Here is an 18,455-nt window from a genome sequence, read left to right on the forward strand (position 1 = left end):
TGTCTTATACATGTAGGTTTTTTAAAATTGTTGGTTATATGTATTACAATTTTTTGCAAGCCAGAGAGGCTTATCATTTCACTCCTTTATTTGATGAACAGAAGTTCTTAATTTTAATGTAACTTAATCAGTTTTTAATTGATGTTTGTGATTATGCATCTTCTTTAAGAAATCCTATCCTACTGCAAAATCAGTGTATTTTCCTATATTTTCTGCAGAAGTTAAAAGATCCACATTTTTTAATTTTTTAATTGAAATGTAACTCATGCAGAAAATTGAACATAAGAATTCAACTTTAGGAATTTTCACAAACTTCTTGGTTAATAGTGCTTAGATTAAGAACCAGAACATTTCAAACAATCCAGGAGCCCCTCTGATGCTCCCCTTTAATCAGTACTGCCCAAAAGTAAGGTAATGTGAGACAGCTGTCTAATTTCAACTTTTTCTATGATGATAATTTCTCTATTGTGTATTGAAAAATCACTTCTTTTTCCATTCATACGTAGCACTGCCTTTTTAGTATACAAAATATGCATATAGGGTGCAGATCCCTTGGCAAACTCACAGCCCCAGACTGACCTGGAGATTACTTTCCCAAGGCCCTTTCAGGAAAGACATCACACTCCAAACCTCCTGCCAACAGTGGCACCCAGCTCCCTCTGCTCACCTATCCCTTCCCAGAGGCTTGTCTTCCATTACCCTCCTGATGTGGACACCAGGCATTCCAGGTCTCCCACCCACAGCAGCATCCCTACCTACTTCCTCTGCACACCTGCATGCCTGTGTCCATGCCCCTGACTGAGACTTGCTTGCAACCCAGAGGAATACTTCCTGCTTACCCAGTGAATGTGGACTGGCTCAGACACACAGTGAACTTTTCTGCCATCCAGTGGTCTGCAACTATACCTTCTCTAAAGAAGTCTGAATCCCCAGCCATGGGGGGAAGGCATCCAAGATTTTCCATCCCTAGGTACTCTCTGTCAGCCTTAGGGAATCCTATAGAGTTCTCTTAAATCTAATAGTTATTCTTTTATCAAGGTTTAATAATTCTTTATATTATACTTCCCCTTAATTAAATCGCTCTATTGTTTATGTCTCTTGATTAGACCCAGACTAATATAAATCTTTTCTATTTCTGAAATATAAACATTTAATATCCTCTGAAATATCAGATTAGAGTTATTTACTATTTGAATGCATCATAGATTCTTGAGTTGTTTTTTTTTAAGTCAGTTGGGTATAGCATATTTTTCCAGAATATTTTTATTATGTCTAAATATTCAAAACTATTGGTATAACATCTCTCTCTTTTCTGTTAGTCTATTATATCTATAATATCACCTTTTACATTCTTAATATTGATAAAAGGTCTAAAAAGATATACTACATAAGCAGTAATCAAAAGAAAGTTGACAAACCTTTTACTTCAACTTTTCTATATCCTATGTTTTAAATGTGTCTTTTATATTTGATCATTGATTTCCATACTCTGAAGTTCTTTCACTTTCAACTGGTATATTTCATTCATTTATGTTCAATTAATAACTTTTTTAGGCCAGGTGCGGTGGCTCATGCCTGTAATCCCAGCACTTTGGGAGGCTGAGGCGGGCAGATCACCTGAGGTCAGCAGTTTGAAACCAGCTTGGCCAACATGGTGAAAGCCCATCTCTACCAAAAATACAAAAATTATCTGGGTGTGGTGGCAGGCAACTGTAATCCCAGCTACTCAGGAGGTTGAGGCAGGAGAATTGGTTGAACCCAGGGGGTGGAGGTTGCAGTGAGCTGGGATAGTGCCACTGCACTCCAACCTGGGTGACAAGAGTGAAACTCCATCTCAAAAAATAATAACTTTTTTTGTGTTCACCTTCTAATTTGTCTTTTCTCTTTTGCCACTTGTTCCTTTTCTCCCCCTTCTTGTCCCTATTTGCATTAAATACTTTTTATTATGTTGTTTGAAACCCGCTACTAGTCTGAAAGTTGTATAGTTTTAAAAGTGATATTATAGATACTAAAAAATGCATATGTTAAAATTTTACCCACTTTTTGGATAAAACAACTCAACTGCTCTTTAATACCTTAATTTATATATTAATGTATAGATAATAGATTGATTATAATCACTATTTTGGGCTTTTAAAGTCTTTAAAGGAAAATTTTATTTTCCCTTATATTTCAGGTCTCCCTTCTAAGAACATATTTTTTTGGTTCTAAAGTACAATTTTATTATTTCCTTCATGAAAGTTTGTTGGTCATAAACACATTGTTTCTATTTATCTACTTTGTCTTTATTTATCAAGCATCCTGAAATATGCTTGTGGAATTTTAGATTGGCAGTTGTGTTTCTCAAATTTAGTAAAGTTATTATTCTACTATCTTCAGGCTTTCATTATCACTGTGAGAAATCAGTTATTTTACTATTCTTGCTTTGGAAATAATTTTTCTCTATTTTTCTTAACCTTTTTCTTTTACTTCTGTTGCTTTTCCTTTTTTTCTTCTCTTTTTGCTGGCTTTTAAAAATTATTTCTCTTTTTGTTTGGTTTTCTTCATCTTCACTATGATTTCAAAGTGTATATTTCTTCGTATTAATCAAATTTAAGATTAATTGGGTCTCTTGAATCTAAGAATTAATGTCTCTCATCATTTGTGAAACATTCTGAGCCATTGTCCCTACAGATGTGGCCTTTTCCATATTCACAAGAGAAAATATTCTCTCCTTTTTGGACTCTTGATTATAGGAATGTAAGATCTTGGCAGTTTTTTTTTTTTTTTTTTTTTTTTTTTTGTATCATTCTTACCTACTTTTTTGTATTTTCTTTCTCATTGCTGTGTGTTGATTCTGGATAACTCACTCCACTAGTTACCTCTTCCCTGCTGCATTCAATATGCTAACAAATACGTTCATTGACAATATATTTTTTCTAGATATGCTATTCTATTTCAAATTTATGTGCCTTTTTATAATTTCCTATTTTCTGCAGATATTTTCAACTTTTCATTTATTTCTTTAAACATATGGAATACAATTGCTTTAGTATCTAAATCTGATCATTACAATATCTGAATCTGATTGAACCTGTTACTATTGTCTATTTTTTCCATTGGTTTTTGTACCTTTTGCCTTGTTTCCTTATGTGCTTAGCTATTATTGACTCCTTATTTGTCGTTGTCTTTAAAAAATAATTTGCATAAGTTACCTTTATTCAATATGGTTCACATTTCCTTCTGCCAGCATCTTGGGCATTGCCAGATGGAAATCATCTTAAACTACATTATAACTTGAGATCACCTGACCAGGCCAGGCTATACATACACAAGGTGCAAATTCATGCAAGACTGTATGTGGCCACAACTTCTAGAGGATTTTTGTTATTGTTGTTCTCTTTTTCTCTTCAGCAACAAAGAAACCCCCAACCCCACCTGTTCAGAAAAGGATCCCTCATTTTCTTAAGGAGGGATCCTTTCCTTAACAGTTCCCATCATCTGCTGGGTGATGGAATGGGTTCCATTCTAGTTTGCTCTCACCCTGGCTTAATGCAGGGAGGATCTTTTATGAAGATTTCCAATATGGACAGACCCTAGGTCTTGACTGTTTCCCTTACCTGCATGTTTGATTTTCCTAAGTGTGCAGTGTCAACAATGCCTTCACGGTATAAACAGGTGTGGCACTACAATATTTCACTTCCTATTCTGGATATAGTTGGTCAAACAAAAATTGATCTGTGGGGTTCCCCCACTGTTTTTTAATTTCTTTGGTGACGTTTCAAAGATAATTTTTAAAAATAGTTTATTTTTTATTATTTCAAAAAGGATTATTTATTCAAATAATATTACCTCAAACCCATTAACTGAACTAATTACTTCACTCAAATTGTCAAATTACAAAAGCCAGAGCTTAATAGATTTCATTTACCCACAAACTAAAACAAAGCACTATTCCAAGGCCTCCATTTCTTTGACTGCATGGTAACAACTTTTAAAGACTTACTAAGTATTCATCTGTCCATAAAATAGATAGCTAGGAAATGCTGGACTATATTTAAATCTCTTGATATAATAACTACTGTCAGGTCTCCAAATATCTTTTACCCAACTTTAAAATTATACAGATTTAAACACAGTATTAAAACAAGGAAATCCACGTCTCAATGATTTGATACAGTTATCATAAAGAGAACAACATTTGTGTTTTTTAAGGATCATTTCACGAGCCTTCCTTATCTATTAAAAAATAAACTATGAATGACTTAAAACAATCAGCTAATCCAGTATCTACCAAAAGATAGTAGGCCCTATGTTACAGATTCAATTATGTTGCCCAAAAAGGTATTTGACGTTCCAACTCTGATACCTCAGGATTTGAACTCATTTCAAATAGGGTCATTGCAGATGTAATTAGTTAAATTAAGATGAGGTCATATTGGAGTAGGGTAGGCCCCTAATCCAATATGTTTTATGTCCTTATAACAAGAGGAGAGACACAAAGGCACATAGGAAGACAGTTTTGTGAAAGTCAGAGGCACAGATTAGAAATATGCTTCTATGAGCCAAGTAACATCACGGGCTACCAGAAGCTAAAAAACACAAGGAAGATTCCTTTCCTAGAAGCTTTGGAGGCAACAGGGCCCTTCCAACACCTTAGTTTCAATTAATTTCTAGTTCTTTTTTGGTGGGTTTTTTTTTTTTTTTTTTTTTTTTTTTGACTCTGTCACCCAGGCTGGAGTGCAATGGCGAGATCTTGGTTCGCTGCAACCTCCGCCTTCTGGATTCAAGCGATTCTCCTGCCCCAGTCTCCCAAGTAGCTGGGATTACAGGAGCCTGCCATGCCTGGCTGATTTTTGTATTTTTACTAGAGACAGGGTTTCACCATGTTGGCCAGGCTGGTCTTGAACTCCTGACCTCGGATGATGCACCCGCCTCGATCTCCCAAAGTGCTGAGAATACAGGCATGACCAACCATGCCCGGCCTAAATTTCTGTTGTTTTTAAGCCATTCAGTTTGTGGTAATTTGTTGCCACGGAGCTAAGAAACTAATGCACCCTAGTTTTACATCTTTTGATCAAAGTTATAATACTATCATTTAACATAAAAGTACAGATTGGTAATAAGGTTTGTGTTAAATATTTGTGTATGAACTGTAATTGTTTCAAGGAAGCTTTCTTCTTGGCATTTGCTTTAGTTCCTCAAAAGGTTGTTAAACACCTTCTTATTTGTAAATTGTGGAGGAAAAATACAGTCTTTGCCCCTTTTTCTTCTTGGAAATAATCCAAAACCATTAATAAAAGTAAAAAATCAGAAATTCAAATTCCTTACATTAAGTCAGAAGACATCCATAACCCTAAAGCACATTGCATGAGAATAAACTTCCTAATATAAATGAAAATTACATTGGAAATGAAAGAAGAGGAAGTTAAAGACACCCACAATTGCAGATCTGAGACAACTGAAAATTGCTTTCTAAAATAAGTGGTCACATCCTGAGGAGCAAATCCATTTGAGAAAAAGGGAGATAAAGTGCTTATTCTGACAGCAGAAGCACCCTGAACCACATTTTTTTTCTTTTTTTTTTTTTTTATTATACTTTAAGTTCTAGGGTACATGTGCATAACGTGCAGGTTTGTTACATATGTATATTTGTGCCATGTTGGTGTGCTGCACCCATCAACTCGTCAGCACCCATCAATTCATCATTTATATCATGTATAACTCCCCAATGCAATCCGTCCCCCCTCCCCCCTCCCCATGATAGGCCCCGGTGTGTGATGTTCCCCTTCCCGAGTCCAAGTGATCTCATTGTTCAGTTCCCACCTATGAGTGAGAACATGCGGTGTTTGGTTTTCTGTTCTTGTGATAGTTTGCTAAGAATGATGGTTTCCAGCTGCATCCATGTCCCTAAAAGGATGCAAACTCATCCTTTGTTATGGCTGCATAGTATTCCATGGTGTATATGTGCCACATTTTCTTAATCCAGTCTGTCACAGATGGACATTTGGGTTGATTCCAAGTCATTTTTGCAAGGTCTCAAGAATCTGGAAGGTGGAAATAGATGAGGAATCTCACAGATAATTCATATTTTCAGTTGACCTAGAATTATTTGACCTCCAGTTGAAGCAGAGATAAGAACCGCTACTCAACAAAGTGAGTTGCCCTTCAGTGTGGAAATAAACTGGCTAGGAGAAATAAAGGCTAAAAGCTTTCACGCACATACACAAATTTGTGTCATTACAAGTGTTTCCCATTCACCTGGAACACTGCTCTGGCTACTCTCACATACAAACTTCCTTATAAATTGCTGGTCTGGGAAGAATTCACCACATTAAAGTGAATAAAAATTTAAAAATGAACTAACACATAAGTTATACAAAACTACTGCAGTAACAAAATGGAAAAGGTATAAAAAGATATGGCAGATTAATGACAAAAGAAAAATGTTGCTAAGGAAAAAAAAAATGTTGCCACACAACATTATAAATATTTTGACTAAATATATTGCCTAAGAAGATTTTGGGGTCAACCACTTAAAATGGCTGTCATTAAAAAGTCAGGAAACAACAGATGCTGGTAAAGATGTGGAGAAATAGAAACGCTTTTACACTGTTGGTGGGAGTGTAAATTAGTTCAACCATTATGGAAGACAGTGTGATGATTTCTCATGGATTTAGAACAAGAAATACCATTTGATCCAGCAATCCCATTATTGGGTATATACCCAAAGGATCATAAATCATTCTACTATAAAGACACATGCACATGTATGTTTATTGCAGCACTACTCACAATAGCAAAGACTTGGAACCAACTCAAATGCCCATCAATGATAGACCAGATAAAGAAAATGAGGGGGGCGGAGCAAGATGGCCGAATAGGAACAGCTCCAGTCTCCAACTCCCAGCGCGAGCGACACAGAAGACCGGTGATTTCTGCATTTTCAACTGAGGTACTGGGGTCATCTCACTAGGGAGAGCCGGACAATCGGTGCTGGTCAGCTGCTGCAGCCTGACCAGCGAGAGCTGAAGCAGGGCGAGGCATCGCCTCACCTGGAAGCGCAAGGGGGAAGGGGATCCGTTTTCCTAGCCAGGGGAACTGAGACACACAACACCTGGAAAATCGGGTAACTCCCACCCCAATACTGCGCTGTAAGCATACAGGCACACCAGGAGAATATATCCCAATCCTGGCCGGGAGGGTCCCACGCCCACGAAGCCTCCCTCACTGCTAACACAGCAGTCTGCCGAGATCTATCCGCAAGGCAGCAGCGAGGCTGGGGGAGGGGCGCCCGCCATTGCTGATGCTTAAGTAGGTAAACAAAGCCGCTGGGAAGCTCGAACTGGGTGGAGCTCACAGCAGCTCAAGGAAGCCTGCCTGTCTCTGTAGTCTCCACCTCTGGGGACAGCGCACAGCTGAAGACCAACAGGGGAAGTAGCGGGAGCCGGTGCAGACGCGAACGACTCTGTCTGACAGCTTTGGGGAGAGCCGTGGATCTCCCAACGCGGAGGTTGAGATCTGAGAACGGACAGACTGCCTGCTCAGGTGTGTCCCTGACCCCTGAGTAGCCTAGCTGGGAGAAATCCCCCACTAGGGGCAGTCTGACACCCCACACCTCACAGGGTGGAGTACACCCCTGAGAGGAAACTTCCAAAGGAAGAATCAGACAGGTACACTCGCTGTTCAGCAATATTCTATCTTCGGCAACCTCTGCTGCTGATACCCAGGCAAACAGGATCTGAAGTGGACCTCAAGCAATCTCCAACAGACCAACAGACAGTCCTTCTGACTGTCAGAAGGAAAACTATCAAACAGGAAGGACACCTATACCAAAACCCCATCAGTACGTCACCACCATCAAAGACCAGAGACAGATAAAACCACAAAGATGGGGAAGAAGCAGGGCAGAAAAGCTGGAAATTCAAAAAATAAGAGCGCATCTCCCCCTGCAAAGGAGCGCAGCCCATCGCCAGCAACAGATCAAAGCTGGTCAGAGAATGACTTGGACGAGAGGAGAGAAGAAGGCTTCAGTCCATCAAACTTATCAGAGCTAAAGGAGGAATTACGTACCCAGTGCAAAGAAACTAAAAATCTTGAAAAAAGAGTGGAAGAATTGACAGCTAGACTAATTAATGCAGAGAAGATCATAAACGAAATGACAGAGATGAAAACCATGACACGAGAAATACGTGACAAATGCACAAGCTTCAGTAACCGACTCGATCAACTGGAAGAAAGAGTATCAGCGATTGAAGATCAAATGAATGAAATGAAGCGAGAAGAGAAACCAAAAGAAAAAAGAAGAAAAAGAAATGAGCAAAGCCTGCAAGAAGTATGGGATTACGTAAAAAGACCAAATCTACGTCTGATTGGGGTGCCTGAAAGTGAGGGGGAAAATGGAACCAACTTGGAAAACACTCTTCAGGATATCATCCAGGAGAACTTCCCCAACCTAGTAGGGCAGGCCAACATTCAAATTCAGGAAATACAGAGAACGCCACAAAGATACTCCTCCAGAAGAGCAACTCCAAGACACATCATTGCCAGATTCACCAAAGTTGAAATGAAGGAAAAAATCTTAAGGGCAGCCAGAGAGAAAGGTCGGGTTACCCACAAAGGGAAGCCCATCAGACTAACAGCAGATCTCTCGGCAGAAACTCTACAAGCCAGAAGAGAGTGGGGGCCAATATTCAACGATCTTAAAGAAAAGAATTTTCAACCCAGAATTTCATATCCAGCCAAACTAAGTTTCGTAAGTGAAGGAGAAATAAAATCCTTTACAGATAAGCAAATGCTTAGAGATTTTGTCACCACCAGGCCTGCCTTACAAGAGACCCTGGAGGAAGCCCTAAACATGGAAAGGAACAACCGGTACCAGCCATCGCAAAAACATTGGCAAAATGTAAAGACCATCGAGGCTAGGAAGAAACTGCATCGACTAACGAGCAAAATAACCAGTTAATATCATAATGGCAGGATCAAGTTCACACATAACAATATTAACCTTAAATGTTAATGGACTAAATGCTCCAATTAAAAGACACAGACTGGCAAACTGGATAAAGAGTCAAGACCCATCAGTCTGCTGTATTCAGGAGACCCATCTCACATGCAGAGACATACATAGGCTCAAAATAAAGGGATGGAGGAAGATCTACCAAGCAAATGGAGAACAAAAAAAAGCAGGGGTTGCAATCCTTGTCTCTGATAAAACAGACTTTAAACCATCAAAGATCAAAAGAGACAAAGAAGGCCATTACATAATGGTAAAGGGATCAATTCAACAGGAAGAGCTAACTCTCCTAAATATATATGCACCCAATACAGGAGCACCCAGATTCAGAAAGCAAGTCCTTAGAGACTTACAAAGAGACTTAGACTCCCATACAATAATAATGGGAGACTTCAACACTCCGCTGTCAACATTAGACAGATCAACGAGACAGAAAGTTAACAAGGATATCCAGGAATTGAACTCATCTCTGCACCAAGCGGACCTAATAGACATCTATAGAACTCTCCACCCCAAATCAACAGAATATACATTCTTCTCAGCACCACATCGCACTTATTCCAAAATTGACCACATAATTGGAAGTAAAGCACTCCTCAGCAAATGTAAAAGAACAGAAATTATAACAAACTGTCTCTCAGACCACAGTGCAATCAAACTAGAACTCAGGACTAAGAAACTCAATCGAAACCGCTCAACTACATGGAAACTGAACAACCTGCTCCTGAATGACTACTGGGTACATAACGAAATGAAAGCAGAAATAAAGATGTTCTTTGAAACCAATGAGAACAAAGATACAACATACCAGAATCTCTGGGACACATTTAAAGCAGTGTGTAGAGGGAAATTTATAGCACTAAATGCCCACAAGAGAAAGCATGGAAAGATCTAAAATTGACACTCTAACATCACAATTAAAAGAACTAGAGAGGCAAGAGCAAACACATTCAAAAGCTAGCAGAAGGCAAGAAATAACTAAGATCAGAGCCGAACTGAAGGAGATAGAGACACAAAAAACCCTCCAAAAAATCAATGAATCCAGGAGTTGGTTTTTTGAAAAGATCAACAAAATTGACAGACCGCTAGCAAGGCTAATAAAGAAGAAAAGAGAGAGGAATCAAATAGATGCAATAAAAAATGATAAAGGGGATATCACCACTGACCCCACAGAAATACAAACTACCATCAGAGAATACTATAAACGCCTCTACGCAAATCAACTAGAAAATCTAGAAGAAATGGATAATTTCCTGGACACTTACACTCTCCCAAGGCTAAACCAGGAAGAAGTTGAATCCCTGAATAGACCAATAGCAGGCTCTGAAATTGAGGCAAAAATTAATAGCCTACCCACCAAAAAAAGTCCAGGACCAGATGGATTCACAGCTGAATTCTACCATAGGTACAAGGAGGAGCTGGTAACATTCCTTCTGAAACTATTCCAATCAATAGAAAAAGAGGGAATCCTCCCTAACTCATTTTATGAGGCCAACATCATCCTGATGCCAAAGCCTGGCAGAGACACATCAAAAAAAGAGAATTTTAGACCAATATCCCTGATGAACATTGATGCAAAAATTCTCAATAAAATACTGGCAAACCGGATTCAGCAGCACATCAAAAAGCTTATCCACCATGATCAAGTGGGCTTCATCCCTGGGATGCAAGGCTGGTTCAACATTCGCAAATCAATAAACGTAATCCAGCATATAAACAGAACCAAAGACAAGAACCACATGATTGTCTCAATAGATGCAGAAAAGGCTTTTGACAAAATTCAACAGCCCTTCATGCTAAAAACGCTCAATAAATTCGGTATTGATGGAACGTATCTCAAAATAATAAGAGCTATTTATGACAAACCCAAAGCTAATATCATACTGAATGGGCAAACACTGGAAAAATTCCCTTTGAAAACTGGCACAAGACAGGGATGCCCTCTCTCACCACTCCTATTCAACATAGTGTTGGAAGTTCTGGCTAGGGCAATCAGGCAAGAGAAAGAAATCAAGGGTATCCAGTTAGGAAAAGAAGAAGTCAAATTGTCCCTGTTTGCAGATGACATGATTGTATATTTAGAAAACCCCATCATCTCAGCCCAAAATCTCCTTAAGCTGATAAGCAACTTCAGCAAAGTTTCAGGATACAAAATTAATGTGCAAAAATCACAAGCATTCTTATACACCAGTAACAGACAAGCAGAGAGCCAAATCAGGAATGAACTTCCATTCACAATTGCTTCAAAGAGAATAAAATACCTAGGAATCCAGCTTACAAGGGATGTCAAGGACCTCTTCAAGGAGAACTACAAACCACTGCTCAGTGAAATAAAAGAGGACACAAACAAATGGAAGAACATACCATGCTCATGGATAGGAAGAATCAATATTGTGAAAATGGCCATACTCCCCAAGGTTATTTATAGATTCAATGCCATCCCCATCAAGCTACCAATGACTTTCTTCACAGAATTGGAAAAAACTGCTTTAAAGTTCATATGGAACCAAAAAAGGGCCCGCATTGCCAAGACAATCCTAAGTCAAAAGGACAAAGCTGGAGGCGTCACGCTACCTGACTTCAAACTATACTACAAGGCTACAGTCACCAAAACAGCATGGTACTGGTACCAAAACAGAGATATAGACCAATGGAACAGAACAGAGTCCTCAGAAATAATACCACACATCTACAGCCATCTGATCTTTGACAAACCTGAGAGAAACAAGAAATGGGGAAAGGATTCCCTATTTAATAAATGGTGCTGGGAAAATTGGCTAGCCATAAGTAGAAAGCTGAAACTGGATCCTTTCCTTACCCCTTATACGAAGATTAATTCAAGATGGATTAGAGACTTAAATGTTAGACCTAATACCATAAAAACCCTAGAAGAAAATCTAGGTAGTACCATTCAGGACATAGGCATGGGCAAGGACTTCATGTCTAAAACACCAAAAGCAACGGCAGCAAAAGCAAAAATTGACAAATGGGATCTAATTAAACTAAAGAGCTTTTGCACAGCAAAAGAAACTACCATCAGAGTGAACAGGCAACCTACAGAATGGGAGAAAATTTTTGCAACCTACTCATCTGACAAAGGGCTAATATCCAGAATCTACAAAGAACTCAAACAAATATACGAGAAAAAAACAAACAACCCCATCAAAAAGTGGGGAAAGGATATGAATAGACATTTCTCAAAAGAAGATATTCATACAGCCAACAGACACATGAAAAAATGCTCATCATCACTCGCCATCAGAGAAATGCAAATCAAAACCACAATGAGATACCATCTCACACCAGTTAGAATGGCAATCATTAAGAAGTCAGGAAACAACAGGTGTTGGAGAGGATGTGGAGAAATAGGAACACTTTTACACTGTTGGTGGGATTGTAAACTAGTTCAACCATTATGGAAAACAGTATGGCAATTCCTCAAGGATCTAGAACTAGATGTACCATATGACCCAGCCATCCCACTACTGGGTATATACCCAAAGGATTATAAATTATTCTACTACAAAGACACATGTACACGTATGTTTATTGCGGCACTATTCACAATAGCAAAGACTTGGAATCAACCCAAATGTCCATCTGTGACAGACTGGATTAAGAAAATGTGGCACATATACACCATGGAATACTATGCAGCCATAAAAAAGGATGAGTTTGCGTCCTTTGTAGGGACATGGATGCAGCTGGAAACCATCATTCTTAGCAAACTATCACAAGAACAGAAAACCAAACACCGCATGTTCTCACTCATAGGTGGGAACTGAACAATGAGATCACTTGGACTCGGGAAGGGGAATATCACGCACTGGGGCCTATCATGGGGAGGGGGGAGGAGGGAGGGATTGCATTGGGGAGTTATACAAGATATAAATGATGAATTGATGGGTGCTGACGAGTTGATGGGTGCAGCACACCAACATGGCATAAGTATACATATGTAACAAACCTGCACGTTATGCACATGTACCCTAGAACTTAAAGTATAATTAAAAAAAAAAAAAAAATGAAATGTGGTACATACACACCATGGAATACTATGCAGCCAGGAAAAAGATTGAGTTCATGTCCTCTGTAGGGACATGGATGAAGCTCGAAATCATCAACTGCAGCAAATTAATACAGGAACAAAAAACCAAACACTTCATGTTCTCACTCATAAGTAGGAGCTGAACAATGAGAACACACGGACACATAGAGGGAAACATCACACACCAGGGTCTGTTGGGGGGTGGAGGGAATGGGAGGGAGAGCAGTAGGACAAATACCTAATGCATGTGGGGTTTAAAACCCAGATGATGGGATGATAGGTGCAGCAAACCACCATGGCACATGTATACCTATGGAACAAACCTGCACATTCAGCACATATATCCCAGAACTTAAAGTAAAATTTAAAAAAAGAGAGAAAGAAACCATAGCATAAAAACCAAAAAGATTTTGGGGGCAAAAAGGTATCACCTCTATTAAAGGAACAAACAAAAAGGATATAAAAGCTGAGGAGACATAATGGTGAGACAACAGAAAGTACGACTTGAGCCAACAGTTCAATAAAGTAGCAAAGAAAAAAAAATCATTTCCAGAAATGAAGAGAGAAGATGTAACATTGAAAATAGGATTGATAGATGTGAAAAACATGAAACAAAATAAAGGAAGAGTTTAAAAGGAGTAAAAGAAAAATGATAGACATGGTAAACAGAAAAAGAAGAAAGAAAACAAAAAGAAGAAAGAAAAAAATAATAGAAAACATGTTAAAGACATAGTTTAATAAAAAGTTACTGAAGTTAAATGAGATTAAAATCTTGAAACTGAAGGACATATCTTATCTCAGGGGAAAAGAGTTGCCACAGTAGGATGCTCACCAAAACACACCTCATAAATTTTACTGGAATACAGAAATAATCTTTTGAATAGCCAGGCAAAAAGAACAATATGCCTGTAAAAAGCAAAGCTGCAGACTAGAAAGCAGTGATAAATGTTTACAAAATACTCAAGGAAAATAAGTGCAACATGAGATTTTTTATCCTAGCCTAAGTTATAAAATCAATAAAGATCTTAACTAACCAAAATTTTGAGAGGGAAAAGAAGTTGATAAATGCTGTATCATTTAAAATTAATAACACGAACCAGGGAGCCGGCAGTCAAGAATCTTCCCTGGGAGGTGGAGAAGATGGCAGCAGGTGTGGCCAATTGAAAGCCAAGGCTCCTCCATTGCATGTTTCCTTATCCCATCAGACTCACTTACCAAACACAGGTTTAAAGACAAAGCCACTAAGAATTTCAAGACTGTAGCTACATAGCATTAAACTCTTCTAAAGGCAAGGTCCTGTGTGATTGCAGGGTCTCGTGCCCATGAAGCCAACCTCTCTTTCTTTCTGTGTGTGTATGTATATAACATATATATGTGTATGTGTACATTTATTGTATATGTGTGTATATATGTGTATATATGTATATGTGTATATATGTATACATGTGTATATATGTGTGTGTATATATATACACACACACACATGTATATACACACACATATATATATATTTCCTGCACATTTCTTCAGGCTTTTTATATTGTATGTGTGTATGTATGAGCATGAGTGTAGAAAAGAACAGATCATGCCCCTATTTTCTTCTGCAATTCCCTGAGTCATGGATCAGGCATGAGCAGAAAGAAAGTGAGGAGATTTGAGATGACTGTGACATTAAATTTTTAAATCGGATATCAGACTGACACATTTACCAAAATGGTCATACATTGAAATGTGGACATGTACATTTAGAAACTGTTTTACATGTTATTTATAATTAAGATCATGGGCAATTAATTCCACAGCATGCTAAGCAATTTAATATAATTGTCCTTGGTTATAATCTTGATGCCAAGAAACTCCTACTTTCTGATTTTTAGTTTCTTTCTTTCTACTCAGTCGTAACTGGGGGAAAATGTACTATGTTTGGTGGGCAATTTATAAAATCTAATAAAAGTGGATACACATATATTAAGTCATCTAACTATATAACTTAAGACTACAGATAGGAAAGGGATGGAAGAAAATAAATGAGGGGCTTTACCTATGTTACATTCATTTGATTCCTGCACAATGTTTCTGAAAAGCAGATACAAATATCCTCATTCCTACAAAGAACACAAATTAGGGAGGATAATATACTAACCAAGGCCATCAGCTAGTAAATGGATATGTAGCTCTATCTACTACAAAGTTTTATTACCTTTCTTTGCCTTTCTCATTGTCTTCCTTTCTTAAATATCTACCCTATGATCTGGTTTGGATCTGTGTCCCTACTAAATCTGAGGTTGAAATGTGATCCCCGGTGTTGGAGATGGGGTGTGGTAGGAGGTGTTTGGGCCATGGGGGTGGATCCCTCATGACTCAGTACTGTCCTCACCATAGTGAGTGGGTTCTTGGTAGATATGGTTGTTTAAGTGTGTGGCACCTACTCCCTCATTCCCTCATCCTCCCACCACTCTCTCTTGCCCCTGCTTTTACCATGCAACATGCAAACTTCTGCTTCACCTTCCGCCATGAGTAAAAGCTTCCTGAGGCCTCTCCAGAAGCAGATGTCTGCACTAGGCTTGTACAGCCTGCAGAACTGTGAGCCAATGAAACCCTTTTTCCTTATAAATTACCCAATCTCAGGTACTTCTTTATAGTGATGCAAGAACAGCATAACACACTGTACATTTACTAAGTGTCAAGCATTATGAAAGGTAGTACAAATACAGAAATGAGTGACTAAAGTGCTTGGGAGCACAAGATCCAAGCCTGAACTGTCAATATGGTAACTACAAGCCATGTACCTCTATGAGCACTTGAAATGTGACCAGTGTGATTTAAGATATGCTGTAAATTAAATAATACATCATATTTAGAAGACTTGGTAAAAAGTATATAAAATATATAACAATTTTTATATTGATTGCCTGTAGAAATAATTTTGGATATGAGGTCAAATAAAATGTATGTTTAAAATTTATTTCACCAATTTCTCTTTACTTTTTAAATGTGAGTACCAAAAATTTTTAAGTTATAAGTGTGTCTCACATTTCATTTCTATTATACACCACTGATCTAAAGATACCATCTCAATCTTGCTTTAGGATATATACATGAATTACCTATCTGCAATTTTTAAATGTTATATTTCAAGATTATTTCAAGTAAGAAATACCTGTAATCCACTTTCTGCCACCATCAATACTTATTGACTGTATATTCAATCTCTCTTGAAATTTTAGAAGTCAAATTAAAATTAGCTAAATCATGTTGGTTTTTCTTTTCCTGATGGAGTACACAATGAGCAGGAGATACCTCAATTTCAGACACAGAAATTCTTCTAATAGATTTAAAACTCTTTTCTTACATCCCACAAGTCTCTCTTAGAGATCTGCTGAACACTTTTAACATCATAGCATGAATTTCTGCCAGCATGAAAAATTTTGATTGTTTATAATTTGGTACATTAAAATATTTTTCAAGTTTTCCTAAAGAAGAAGAGGCAAGATGTATTTTCAGATAATAAAACATTTGTGTCTTTATGAAATAATCTATTAATGTGAACAGTGGGGAATCATACATAATGGTATCTTTTCTATAATATTGTTACAGGCTGAAAGAGCAATATAAATTTATAATTCAACATAAAATCAAACACCCCAAAGTTGTGTAAGATATAGTAACTATATTGATCAACTTGTAAGAATGACCGAAAATGTAATTCCAAAAAAATATGTACAATAGTGAGAAACACCAAATTTTGACTGAGAGTGCATGGACTAAAACTATCAAAAAAATCACACAAATCTATACTACGCTTTAGTTCATAACTAAACTAAACTGGTATTTTATGTACCACAAAATGCTCACTTTATAAGACCCTCCTACATTGAATCACTTTGTTTTGCCTTTTGATAAAACTGAAACTGTTTGATAAAAGTGAAATATTCCAGTTTTATCATCAAAAACAAAATTTTCAAAAATACATATAAGACAGTATGAGTATACACAAAGCAATATTACAAAATGGAACATATAAAGACATAGGAATCACAAGCCAGATACTGTGAGGCTTGAGGTAGTCACAAACTTTCTAATTTTAATTCCCTCATCTAAAAAACAGGAAAAGTAAGGCTGGCCACGCCTGGGGAGCCTGTGAAACTCAAAGGAGAGCATGCATAAAAGAAATGTGTTACCAGTAATGCGTGACACAAATTATGCTATTATATTAAAAATAAGTTTATGTTATTATTTTATTATAAACATCTACACTTCAATTAATGTTTTGAATAATTATTGTAACAAAAATAAAAATATTTTAAATATATTAAATTTCAGCATTTTCAACTCATTTGGAATCATCTTGATATAGATTAATTACTAAAAGCACACCAAAAAATAAAAATATTTATGAAAAGATAGTTGATGATGACAATCGAATTTTGGGAGATAGCTGACCATAGAATTAAAAGGGTAAGCAGCAACAGCCTGAATGTACGTAGGCAAGCATCATCTACCTCCCACTGTACCTGTTGTGATACAGTAGATTCCTGCATGAAATAAAATCTATTTAGAATGTTTAAATTTTATTATTTAAAAAAAATCTATTTTCCACTTCCGAAATGGATTAAGAATACCTCCTTCCTTTCCTTACTTCCTTCAGCTGCCTTCATAAAGTATCAGAAGACCGGGAAAAACAGCACGGCTTTTGCTCTGATACTGAGCAATCCGTGGTGGGGCAGGCAGGTGGGAAGGCTGCTGGAGAGTTGGTGCACTGGTAAGTAGAGGCGGAATTCTCTTACAAGCCTTGAGAGAAAATGAACTGGACATTTTTTTCCAGTCACTGAAATGAAATAATTATATTAAACTTAACTACATAAAAAGTTCAAATTTGTATAACCAGTGTGTTTTAAGGAGAAGCAAAGGGAACAAAATCAGAAGGAAATAAACTAAGTTGTTGATCATGGCTGAGAGAGGGTGGTGGCATTAACAAAAGTTATTTCCATCTCTCCAAATGCTCTTTAATGTTTATGGGATACAAGAACATTCAAAATCCTCTCTTCTAGCTATTTTGTAATATACAATACCTTACTATTAACCATCATCACCCTACTGTACAACAGAACACCAGAACTTAAATCCTCTATCTCATTATAACTTTGTACCAGTTGACCAACGTCTTCCCATCCTCCTCCACCTCCCGCCTCCCAAATTTCTAATAACCACTGTTCTACTATTTGCTTCTATGATATCAATTTTTTTTTTAGATTCCACACATGACTGAGATCACATGGTATTTTTCTTTTTGTGTCTGGTTTGTTTCACTAAACATGATGTCGTTGAGGTTCATTCATATTGTCACAAATGATGGGATTCATTCTTTTTATAGCTGAATAGTATTTTATTCTGTATATATGCCACATTTTG

At 37.4% G+C, this 18,455-nt stretch overlaps 1 protein-coding gene across 1 annotated transcript in view; it reads right to left on the bottom strand.

Annotated features, from left to right (window-relative positions):
• The window catches only part of IQCM (IQ motif containing M), a 412,916-nt gene that overhangs the window by 306,366 nt on the left and 88,095 nt on the right, over positions 1 to 18,455 (bottom strand). The window lies entirely within an intron of this gene.

This window comes from Rhinopithecus roxellana, chromosome 2 (genome assembly GCF_007565055.1).
Source record: "Rhinopithecus roxellana isolate Shanxi Qingling chromosome 2, ASM756505v1, whole genome shotgun sequence".
NCBI lineage: Eukaryota > Metazoa > Chordata > Mammalia > Primates > Cercopithecidae > Rhinopithecus > Rhinopithecus roxellana.